The sequence below is a fragment of the Lolium perenne genome, chromosome 4 (genome assembly GCF_019359855.2).
Source record: "Lolium perenne isolate Kyuss_39 chromosome 4, Kyuss_2.0, whole genome shotgun sequence".
In the NCBI taxonomy this organism is placed as follows: Eukaryota; Viridiplantae; Streptophyta; class Magnoliopsida; order Poales; family Poaceae; genus Lolium; species Lolium perenne.
The window spans coordinates 25265193-25277294 of record NC_067247.2 but is presented as its reverse complement, the minus strand read 5'-3'; positions in this window follow the sequence as shown (position 1 = coordinate 25277294).

Here is a 12102-nt window from a genome sequence, read left to right as displayed (position 1 = left end):
GGGCGCGCTGGTAGAAGACGAGCGGCATGAGCGTCCGGGAGATGTGGCGTTGGTGGTCGCGGCGGAACTCCTCCGAGCCGGTGATGTGGCGCCACAGCCTGCAGATCCCGCGGCAGCGGGCGATCTCCTGGGCCGGCAAGCGGAGGAAGGCCATGTAGAGGACTCGAGTGGGGAGCATTGCGTTGGCCGCCGCCATGACATGCAATCCCCCATTCGCGACCAAGACAGCTCCGTTGGCCAGCGCGTGGCCTCCACCGTTGGCGAGCGCGCCGTCGGCCAACGCGTTGTTCGCCTGGCCTGCTCCGTTGACCAGCGCGTGGTTCGCCTGGCCTGCTCCGTTGGGTAGCGCGCCGTTCGCCAGCGCGTGGTCCGCCGGTGCATGGTCGCCTACGCCGTTCGGCAGCGCGTGGTCGCCAACTCCGTTCGCCAGCGCGCCGTTCGCCGGCGCGTGGTGGCCTACTCCGTTGGGCAGCCCCCCGCCTCCTCCGTTCGCCTCCATGGCCGCCGAGCTAGGCTGGGGTTTGGACTTTGGAGGTCGTTACGCCAGGCTGGCCGACAGAGAGACGAGGAAAACGGAAATGGATTCCGTTGGATTCGATTTGGGATTGGGATTCGGGGATTTCTGTTGGCCAGGTCGGGAGGCGGCCGGCTTTTATAAGGGCATCTACAGTCCAGCTGCACGACGCAAATTGTTAAATTGTTGTGCGCGAGTGTTCGTTTGTGTGGCTCGATGGATACGAGAAAGACCGTTTTTGTCCGCGTGTCCGTTTGCGTCTGGGTGCCTCCAGCGGTCCGACGCATTTCCGCGTCGGCATGAATTATGAAGTTTGAAAACAACAAAATAAAGAGTTTCAATAAAGTCATAGTTATTACATCCAAATTTTTAAAAGTCTACATGAAAATAAGATGGTATTCCTCATGGTCTTCATGGCAAGCCAATGTCCACTGATGCTCAATCAGATCCGTCTGTAGCCGTTTGCACACGTTCTCGTCAGTGACTTCTACATTTATATGCAGATAGTTCTCCCAAGATAAAGCCCAGGGAGTGGCGCAACCAGCTTACCTTGGAATTCCCATTGATTCTCATTGTAGCCATCAGGACGCTCGTTTTCAACGATCATGTTGTGCATGATCACGCAACATGTCATCACCTCATGCATGATCTTCAGCGACCATGTTCTTGCCGGGTGATGGACAATTGCCTACCGAGCTTGGAGCACACCAAATCGGCGCTCCACATCTTTCCTGTAAGCCTCTTGCATCTTGGCAACCTCCTCGTCTTCTCAGAGTTTGGACTACGGACAGTCTTCACCAGTGTGGCCCAGTCAGGGTAGATGTCATCAGCAAGATAATATGGCTTGTTATATTCATTTCCATTGACCTCGTAGCTCACCCGGGGAGCTTTGCCTTGCATGAGCCTGTTGAAAACAGGTGATCGGTGCAACACACTGATGTCATTGTTGGAACCGGTTATGCCAAAGAATGAATGCCAAATCCATAAATCTTGAGATATGACAACTTCAAGAATGACAGTCCGTCCCTCCGCATGCCCGCTGTACTGACCCTGCCATCCAAATGGACATTTCTTCCAAATCCTCTAGATTCGTTGTTAGACAACAGCCGCCTTATATCCTCAACATTTGGCTCCCTACAGTAATTCTGTCCGAACACGGCAATCATGGCTCGGCAAAACCTGTACATGGCCTCAAGGCAGGTGCTCTCACCCATTCGAAGATAGTCATCGAATATATCAGCAGCCATTCCATATGATAGCATGCGAATAGCCGCGGAGCATTTTTGGTAGGAGGTGAAGCCTAGCGCACCTATTGCATCGGGCCTGCATTGGAAGTAGGGGTCGTAGTGTCTGACGCCCCGGAGAATGACCATGAAAAGCTCCCTTGACATCCTGTACCGGCGTCGGAATATTTTTTCCTTGAACACCGGATCGGTGAGGTGGAAGTAGTCCTTGTGAAGCCGGAGCTTCCCTTCCACTCTGTTGCGCGACAGGTTTTTGAGCGGCCCTCGACAGAGCCCCGGTGCACCGGCCCCTGGTTTGAATTGAACTCGTGGATCATGGAGGCCGCAGTAGTTGCCATCGACTGATCGGACTCTTCGTTGGAAGAGGAGTCAACGACCCCCGCGCGGAACTTGTTCAGCATCTGCCACATGTCCATCTGCGTGGGTACGAACTGTGGATCAATGGCCGCGCACAATAGCGTCGAAAACAGGAGAAGACACCTACCGACGCAATTGATCGAACATGTCGTGGGCGGCGCGGAAGGGTGGCGCAACCGGCAATGTTTGGCCCCAAAACAGCTGGCAGGTACGTGCCGGCGCCAACCCCAAGTGCGATCCTGCTCTCCCGCGTGGCGAGAACCGAGCAGACGGCGATTACTGCGGCGCTGCGGCGGGACGACGGCGAGTGGGGTTGGGGTGGTGGCGTCGCACTAGGGCAACAAAGAAGGGGAAAAAGAAGCAAATCGAAGCGGTCGATTTCGCTGTCCCTGACTTGCGGGACCAGGTAAGAAAATGAGGACGCTCGGCGAGACCGCGGAGCGTCCGCGGAGAAGCAAACCTATCGCATATTTGGGCCAGGTTTTTGTCGCCGCGGATGGCCCGATCACTTTACGTCGCCACGCTGGAGCAGAACCCAAACGCATTTTCGGTCACGGCGGACGCAAACGGTCGCTCAATGTCCGTATACGTCGCCCCCGTTGGAGATGCCCTAACAGCTAGTCAGCCACAGTCCAGAGAGAGAGAGCCGAGAGGCGGTTTAGTTGTTGGGCATCTGGCTAATGCTCCTCGGCCAAATTGATAACAGTTGTGCCTGCATATACTATTATGCGACTTTTTCATTACTTAATGGAAAATATACCATCTCATATGAATAAGACAATGTATATATATAATTAAACTTAAATTAAATCAATTACCAGCGGGAGAATTCAGGATTGTTGATGAGCCTAGCAATGGACATAAGTATTTGAGAAGCCACCTGCGGCTTTTGCCGGTGCCCTATCAAGGTGTTGTTCGACGATGAAGGCTAGATGTTCCTCCACACTAGCTAGGAGAAGTTCGTCCGTATCCACTACCTGGAAGTCAGTTGCTTGGTGAACTTGGGAAGGCGATGGCAAGCTCATGGTGAAGGTGTTTGACGACACATCCTTCCGCAGGCACTAGGACATCAACATCTAGTTTAGGTTTCATTGATATTTCACCTTTTGCAACTATGTAATGAAGCCTATGTAATATTTCTGTCTCAATTAAAATTGATTTTATGTATTACATTTGCTTGTCTAAAGTTTGTCTAGGGTTTCTTATGGGGGTTGCCGGTGTGTGCAAACTCTCCCCAAATAGGGAAGCAGGTGCCGGCGTTCCCCATAGCGCACTACCGTCGCCTATTTGGGGAGCGCCGGTGGAGATGCTCTTAGTGATCCTTGTTTGATGGACCCATGTTTTATTTCCTTTTTCTACAAAAATTGTAGAAATTGATGTTACAAAATCATGCACTTATCTCGATTTTAGGTTCCAAGGTGAAGCAATGAACATTTCTCTTTCTCGGATCGAGGCCATCGTATGAAATGGTGACATACATGTGGAAATTGAAGGTGAGTTATATGAATTTTTTTCATGGTAGATAACCCCGTTTGTTGCACCCTAGGGCGCCACCGCACGCCGCCAAAGCTCTCTGCCACCGCTGCCCTTCAAGCTGTCGCGGCGGGCCCAACCTCTGAAGGTGTTATGGGATGGTGGTTGCGAAGGATGGCATCCATGACTGCTAGGGCGGTGATGGTCGGCGCGTCGGCGTGCAACGATCAGGGCGACACCCCTGGTTAGGGAGGTGGTGAAGGTCCTCTCCCAGCGACGCCATGACGAGCAGTTGAGTTACAGGGTTGGGCCGGGTGGTGGTGGAAACCCTAGATCTCGATCTAGGCGTCTCTTGTGCCGCCTTCCCGGTCCTCTTCGCTAGGTGGTAGGGTCGGTTCCGGTGGGGGATCGAGCCTGCTCTATCGTCACCATTCTCGTTGCTAGCCTAGCCCTTTGGGACGCTGGTTGGGTTTGCTGCGGAGGATCTTGCAGGTTGCTGACCGGTGGCGTGGGCCTTCTTGCACGACATGAATAAAGAAGGAGGTCCTAGGTTCCCTCTCACGCCATCACAAAGATCTTCTTGTTGCTTGTCTTCACTGATCTATCTGGAGTGTCTAGTTCTTGAAGGCTTCATCGTCTAACTCCAATGGACAACATGCGTGGAAACTGCCGGATTAGATGGTACTCGGTCACGCGTAACCATGTTTTTGACTGTTTGGTTTTAGAGGGAGAAAGGCAAAGCTCGGGAGTATGTTGCCATCATGAGACATGTCTTTAATTCCATGGTGAAGTCACCTGCGGAGAATGGCATGGAAGCCGACATCTGTGGACTAGTAATGGTGGTTCGAGTCTTAATGGCGATGAGGTTTTGTCTTGGTGACTCATCACTTCGAGCAACGGCATCGACAAGGGGGGGGGGGGGGGGGAGCGCACGAGAAATTTAGAGTCTAAACTTGAAGGGTGAAACTCAAGGTTTGGCCTTAATTGGTTGTGCAAAATGGTCTTGTTGAATGCATTGTTTTGTGAGCGCGGACGTTCTACTGGGTGAAAATCTATGATCTATGATCAGGGCGATGACATTGCTTGTGCATTGTTTCCTTTTTAGAAGCATCACTTTTGGAGAAGATAAATTTCTGGTGATGTCTTGCCCACTACTACAACAAATAGATCACTATAGCTAGCGATACTTTTCTTTTATGTAATTTTTTGTTGTTGTGTGAGTGGCATTAGGGCACTGTGTTATTGCAGAGTCTAGATGTAATTGGTATTTTCAAGATATTAATATATATTTTTATCAAAAAATTCATGGTTGAGTGTGTCCGTGAGAGATATCCAGGATTGGAAGAAAGACGCAAGATCTTGAGTCCTTCTGCTGGTACGGTTTAGTCATACTACGTATGACATATTCGACACTTGGGGAGATCCTAGCATGCATGCACTGATAATGACATAAACCACGAGCAAGTAACTGGGTGTATTACTTAGGTACGTCTGCACAAAGCTTACCCAATAGTGATGGAAGGTCTTCATGCAGCAGACGCAAGAGCTTACAAGCTCAAACCGCTTTTTGATCAGTGATAATTCCCCAGCCGGTTGATTTTGTTGGACCCTGCCCACAGGTCATAGTTTACTTGGATCTAATACGCAAAGAGTGCTCTGAAGTTTTCTCGTCAGAGGAAGTATGCTCACACAAATTCTCTCTTGCAGGTCAGGAATTCCATTTCGTGGCGGGCTGTGAAGGGATGACTTTATCAGTAACTCTCACAGATTCTTCATCTACTTTCAGATCCACTAGGATTCGAAGTGCTCAAAGTGTCTCACATTGAACTGTGAGTTTGCTGCCAAGAGAAAACACCTCTCACAGATTCTTCATCTACTTTCAGATCCACTAGGATTCGAAGTGCTCAAAGTGTCTCACATTGAACTGTGAGTTTGCTGCCAAGAGAAAACAGTCATGAAAATTTGTCAAGTTGTATAACGACGAGCTTACCTTTAACAATGAATGGGGGCATTGATGCGGCCGGTGATCTGTTTAAGATGCCATGTTCGATGTTCATTGCTGATGAAGACCTCTTCATCGACAGCGTGTTGCATCTGAGAGTTGACGTGGTAGTGGTGGGGCAGCCCAAGTTGCAGACCTGATGTATATTGCATCTGATGTTCTCACCTAGTAGAGTTAGAGCATCCCCACTCGTCTCCCCGACGAGCCCCCCGAGCGACGATTTTTCCATCCGGACGGCGTAATTCGGCCCAGTCGCGCCCCGGTTCCTCGATTTCGTCCGGATTTGGGCCTTAATCCATCCGGTGAGCCCAGGCCATCCCCGGTCCCCCGGGGATCTATCGGGGAGTCCGGACGAGTGAAAAGCGGGGAAGGGCTCGCTCTGTCGGCGACTGGACACACGAACCCAACCGCCACCTCACTCAAAAATCGCCCCCTCCCCCTCGTATCTCTCTCGCCGCCGTCACCACCCCGCCGGCTTGTTGCCCAGATTCCGCCGCCACTCCTCCCCCACCTGCCTATATTCCGCCGTCTTTCGACGATGGCCTATCTGGCTGCTCCTCCGCCGGCCCGTTTTCCAACGACGGCCTATTCCTCGTCGTTTGCGACTCGGGTTGCCTCGACCACGCCCGTCAGGTGTTCGTCCATTTGCCTCGCCGGCCATGGACTCGGACGAAGAGGAGGAACAGATGTTCGTCGAGCTTATGCGAGAAGAGATGGCAGCCGCTGCCCAAGACGAGGAGCACATGCTGATCCTCGGTTGCTTATCAAGCCTGTACGCCGGGGAGGCAACTGGTCGCCGTGGTGGGTCGGCACCAGGTCGCCGGAAGTGCAAGCCGAGACAGCGAATGGAGGGCTACTGCATGTTGTACGCCGACTACTTCGCCGACAATCCATTGCACGGTGAGACTATTTTGAGGCGTCGTTTCAGGATGAGCAGAAAGCTATTTCTGCAAATTGTGTATGCCATCCGAGACTTTGACCCCAACTTCAGATGCAAAGCGGATTGCACTGGCTTGGTTGGATGTTCGTCACTGTAGAAGTGCACAGTGGCTATGAGGATGCTGGCGTATGGAGCTCCCGGTGATGGTGCAGATGACTATCTTCGGATGGCGGAGTCCACCGCCCTTGATTGTTTCTACCGGTTCTGCAGGGCCGTCATAGCAGTGTTCGGGGACTTTTACTTGAGATCACCCACTGTCGAAGACACTCAGAAGATCCTTGCAACAAATGAAGCGAGGGGTTTTCCAGGGATGTTTGGAAGCATTGACTACATGCATTGGAAATGGAAGAACTGTCCGTTTGCGTGGCAGGGAATGTACAAGGGTCACAAAAACGGCTGCACTGTGATACTTGAAGCAGTGGCTACCCATGATCTCTGGATTTGACACTCTTTCTTTGGTATGCCTGGATCCAACAATGACATCAACGTCCTAAACTGCTCCCCGATCTTTTCCAAGCTTGTTGAGGGTCATGCTCCCCCGGTGAACTATGTGATCAATGGTCGGCACTACAACAAAGGATACTACCTTGCAGACGGTATATATCCAAAGTGGGCAACATTTGTGAAGACTATCTCGAAACCTAGCACCCCCAAACTTTGCGAGTTTGTTAAGAAACAATAAGCTTGCCGAAAAGATGTCGAGCGTGCATTTGGTGTCCTCCAGCAGAGATTTGCTGTCGTCCGGTTCCCCGCTATGACTTGGTCCAAAGATCAGATGTGGGAGATGATGAATTGTTGTGTGTGCTTACACAATATGATTATTGAAAATGAGCGAAAACATCCGGTTCCTCTGGCTGAGCAACAAGCACCATACGAGAGAGAGGGTCCTCTTGCACAGCCTAATCACCAGGTGCCTCCATCATGGGCCGCCTTCATTGCTATGCGCCAGGAGATTCGAGACTCTACAATGCATCAGCAGCTGCAAGATGATCTGGTGGAGCACATATGGACGCTCCGAGGCAACACCAACGCCGACGCCAACTAGTCTGTCATAATTTGTTTCAAAAATTGTGAACTTGTGTGCTTCATTTGTTTCAGCACTTGTTAAACATTGTACTGATTATCGCCGAATTTGTTTCAGCAATTTTCCTCCAATTGATCGCCGAACTTGTTAAATTTTATGTCGAATTTGTTTGAAATATGTCAAATGATCGAGGTTGGGGGTTTCCTGCCGGGGGGACGGCTGGAACTTCGGCGCTCCCCAGGCCAAATTTACCTCCAATCCGGCCGAAATTTTCGCCGGATTTCGACGTGGGGAGCGCCAACGAGTGGGGATGCTCTTAGGTTATGTGTGTTGTATCAGCTTTGATGGGATATCAGTTGTAATTTGGGACTTTGTTGGTTGGCTGGGCGTGTATATTTGTAGCGGTGAGTGTTAAGCTTCATATACTAGCCAACCCATCTTAAAAGTAAGGTTTAAAATAACATGCTAAATGAAATAGCGGCAACCTCATTCGAACGTTATGAACGCTATATCATGCTAATAACGTGGTATATTTTAAATAGCGTTTCAAAATAATACTAAATATAGCTTAAAACTAAATAATTTTACTAGAACGAATGGATATATAGTCCAAAAGTGACTGAATCGTACATACATAACCACATATAAAAATAGATCTCAAATATTTTAGAAGGTTAACATCAGCATTTCACAAGGCAACAACATAGTATAAATTATTTATTAAAAATTATTAGCATTAGCGATATTATCTTCTGATTTAGAAGTGGAACCAACATATTGCAATTCATCACCATGAAAAAGTGAAAGCAACTTGCCTGAAAAAAATAGCGCGCTAATGCTATGAAGTTTTAGCGCGAGATAGCATGCGCGCCACAACAAGCAAAATTACTCTAGATATGCTATAGCGCACTATTAGCGGAGAAATAACATGTTATTTTAAACCTTGCTTAAAAGTCCGAACTGATGAAAAGAGTTAGTACAATCGACTTATACACTTCACAACACCCCTCTGACGTGTGATAGGAGAAGATAAAGTCAACACGTGAATGGACGAAGATCACATATGAATGAGCATATATGCGGACAAAGAGGGGGGTAACATCAATTTTAGGATAAAATGCGAAAGTCAGGACTCGAACTCGAGACTCTGAGCTTTGATACCATGTAAAGCCTCATCTACTAGGAAACGCAACGAAAATTCCGAACTAATGGAACGGGTTAGTACAATCCACTTATACACTTCACATCAACGATTTCTTGGTAGTTATTGAAAGGACACGGATGTCGCCTAGAGGGGGGGGGGGGTGAATAGGCGATTTAAAACTTTTACGAGATGGGCTTAACAAATGCGGAATAAAACTAGCGTTTACTTTGTCAAGCCCAAAACCTATATACTATTGTTCACCTATGTGCACCAACAACTTATTCTAAGCAATGGTTCACCTATGTGCACCAACAACTTATGCTAAGCAATACAAGCAAGTATGTGATAGCAAGATATATATAACTTCAAGCACGATGGCTATCACAAGGTAAAGTGCATAAGTAAAGAGCTCGGGTATAGAGATAACCGAGGCACGCGGGAGACGATGATTTATCCCGGAGTTCACACTCTTGCGAGTGCTAATCTCCGGTGGAGAGGTGCGGTTGCTTAGTGCTCCCGAACGCCACAAGAGGCTCACCTTGAGGTGTGGTTGCTCGATGCACACCAACGCCACAAAGGCGTCACCCCAAGATGCGGTACTCACACCACACACCGAACGCCACGAAGGCGCCTCACCTAAATCTCCGGTGACCCTCGCCACAAAGGCCTAGGTCACGGTTCCACTAAGGGATTTCCTTCGAGGCGGAAACCGGGCCTTACACAAAGATTGGGGCACACATCCACAACTTAATTGGAGGCTCCCAACAAACCGCCACAAAGGCCTAGAATCTGTCTAGGGTTCCAAGAACCCAAGAGTAACAACTTTCTTGCTTTCACCTCCACGAATCACCGTGGAGAACTCAAACCGATGCACCAAATGCAATGGCAAGAACACCACAAAGATGCTCAAGTCCTTCTCTCTCAAATTCCAACAAAGCTACAAAAGCTATTGGGGGAATAAGAGAGGAAGAACAAAGGAATTCACAAAGAACACCAAGATCAAGATCTAGAGAGTTCCACTCACAAAGAGATGGATTTGATTGGTAGAAGTGTAGATCTAGATCTCCTCTCTCTTTTCCCTCAAATGGGGGCAAGAATCATGGAGGGATTGAGAGATAGTGCAAGCTTCTCTAGTTCAACAATGGAGGAGAGAGAGAGTGAGAGAAGCTACAGCCCAAGGAGGAAGAAGGGGGGTATTTATACCCCCCAAGAAAATCGAGCCGTTTGGGCAAAACCAGGGCCGGATAATCCGGCCTAAGTAAGGGCCGGATTATCCGGGGGCCGGATTATCCGGCCTCAGGGACAAAACCTGGACAAAATCCGGCCAAAAATCCGGCCCCTATACTGAGCAGCAATTCCTCTGGTCCTTAGCCGATTTCGGGGGGGCCGGATATTTTCGAAATATCCGGCCCGGATAATCCGGCCCGGATATTTCCAAAATATCCGGCCTAAGCAAACTGCAGAAACACCAAAACTAAAACGGGCATAACTGTTGCATCCGGACTCCGATTTCGATGATCTTGGGCTCGTTGAAATCACAACAACGAGCTCTACAACAATATGCATAGAAACATCATAGTACAGCAAAGGAGGATAGAAACAAATGATGAAAGGTTTGACCTATCTCAAAAAGACATACCGGTAAAACCTCCAATCTTGAAAATGCAACAAGTTGCCCATGGAAAAACCATTCTCAATGAACTAGAGCTTGTCATGAGAATAAGCACAAGCTCTAAAACATCACATGGATAATATCCAAATAAAACCAAGTAAGACGATGAACCAAACTCGAAAACGCAACAAGTGATCTATGCGAAATCCGTTTTCGATGAACTAGAGCTTGTCATGAGAATAAGCACAAGCTCTAAAACATCAAATGGATAAGGTCCAAATAACAACCAAGAAAGATGATGCAAGGATGCAAAGGTTTGAGCTCTCTCCGAACGATACGATCGAGTTACTCACTCGAGAGCCCTCTTGATAGTACGGCAACTAAACTATAAACCGGTCTCCAACTACACTATGAGACCGGTGAGAAAGAAACCCTATCAAGAGCAAACCTTATACTTGCGCATTCCACTTGAGCTCGATGACGACGATCTTGACCTCAACAAGATGGAACGCCTTTCTTGCTTGTGCTTGCTTGACGAAGTCTTGTGGATTGCTCCCCCATAATCCACCATGGGAGAGCTTCTTCTTCGGCGCATCTTCACATAACCATGACGACCATGTGGATTGCTCCCCCATGATCCACCATGGGAGAGCTTCTTCTTCGGCGCATCTTCACATATCCATGATCACCATATGGATGGCAAGACTCAAGCAAAGGATCTCTTCGAGATGGCTCATCTTGAACTTGCACATCATTTCTTCATTCTTCATCATGTTGATGTCTTGAAGTAACTTGAGGGCTCACTTCATCTTCATCTTCATGACATACTTGACACTTGATATCCTTCATCAATTTCTTCTTATTTCAACCTTGAAGCCAACATATGGTTCAAGAATTGCCTATGGACAGCACCTACAAATATAACTCAATGCAAACATTAGTCCATAGGGATTGTCATTAATTACCAAAACCACACATGGGGGCTCCATGCACTTTCAGTTATGCATATGCCCGCGGTCTAATTTTGTTTTTTTGTATCTGAATGATGCAAGGAATGGTGGAAGCTTTTATTAACATTCAGAGTTGGCTATGGGGTTGTGGAGCTATCTCAATTGACTGTGAGCTCAATTTCATCAAGGAGATCTTTGTCTTGAAAGTATAATGGCTGCTTTATCACTTTAGCCCCAAAGAAATCTAATGGTGCCTCTGCAAACAATTATAGACCCATCTCCTTATTAAACTGCACCCTCAAGTTACTCACCAAGCTTCTTTTCAATAGACTTCAAAGGGTAATCATGCAGTTGATTCATGATAATCTATATGGCTTCATCAAGTCCTGGACCATTCAAGATTGTCTTGCTTGGGCTTATGAATATTTACATCAGTGTCATAAGTCCAAAAAAGAGTTGGAGTTGAACTTTGAAAAAGCTTTGATAAGATTGATAATGGATTCATCCTTCAAGTTCTGCTAGCAAAAGGCTTTGGGACACATTGGTGTCATTGTATTAGAGATATACTCTCTTCTGCTACCTGGTTCTTTCTTCCATTGTAAGAGAGGCAGGAGGATCCTTTGCCCCCTTATATTTTGTTCTTGCAGCAAATTTCTTGTAGACTTTAGTCAATCACGCAATGCTCCAAGGTCATTTAACTAGGCCTCTTCCCTTGAGTTGTACTCACGACTTCCCAATTGTCCAATATGTTGATGATACCATGATTATGCTTCTAGCCGATGAAGGGTAATTGTTGCATTTGAAGGATTTATTGCTTAATTATGGACATGTTTGTGGCCTCA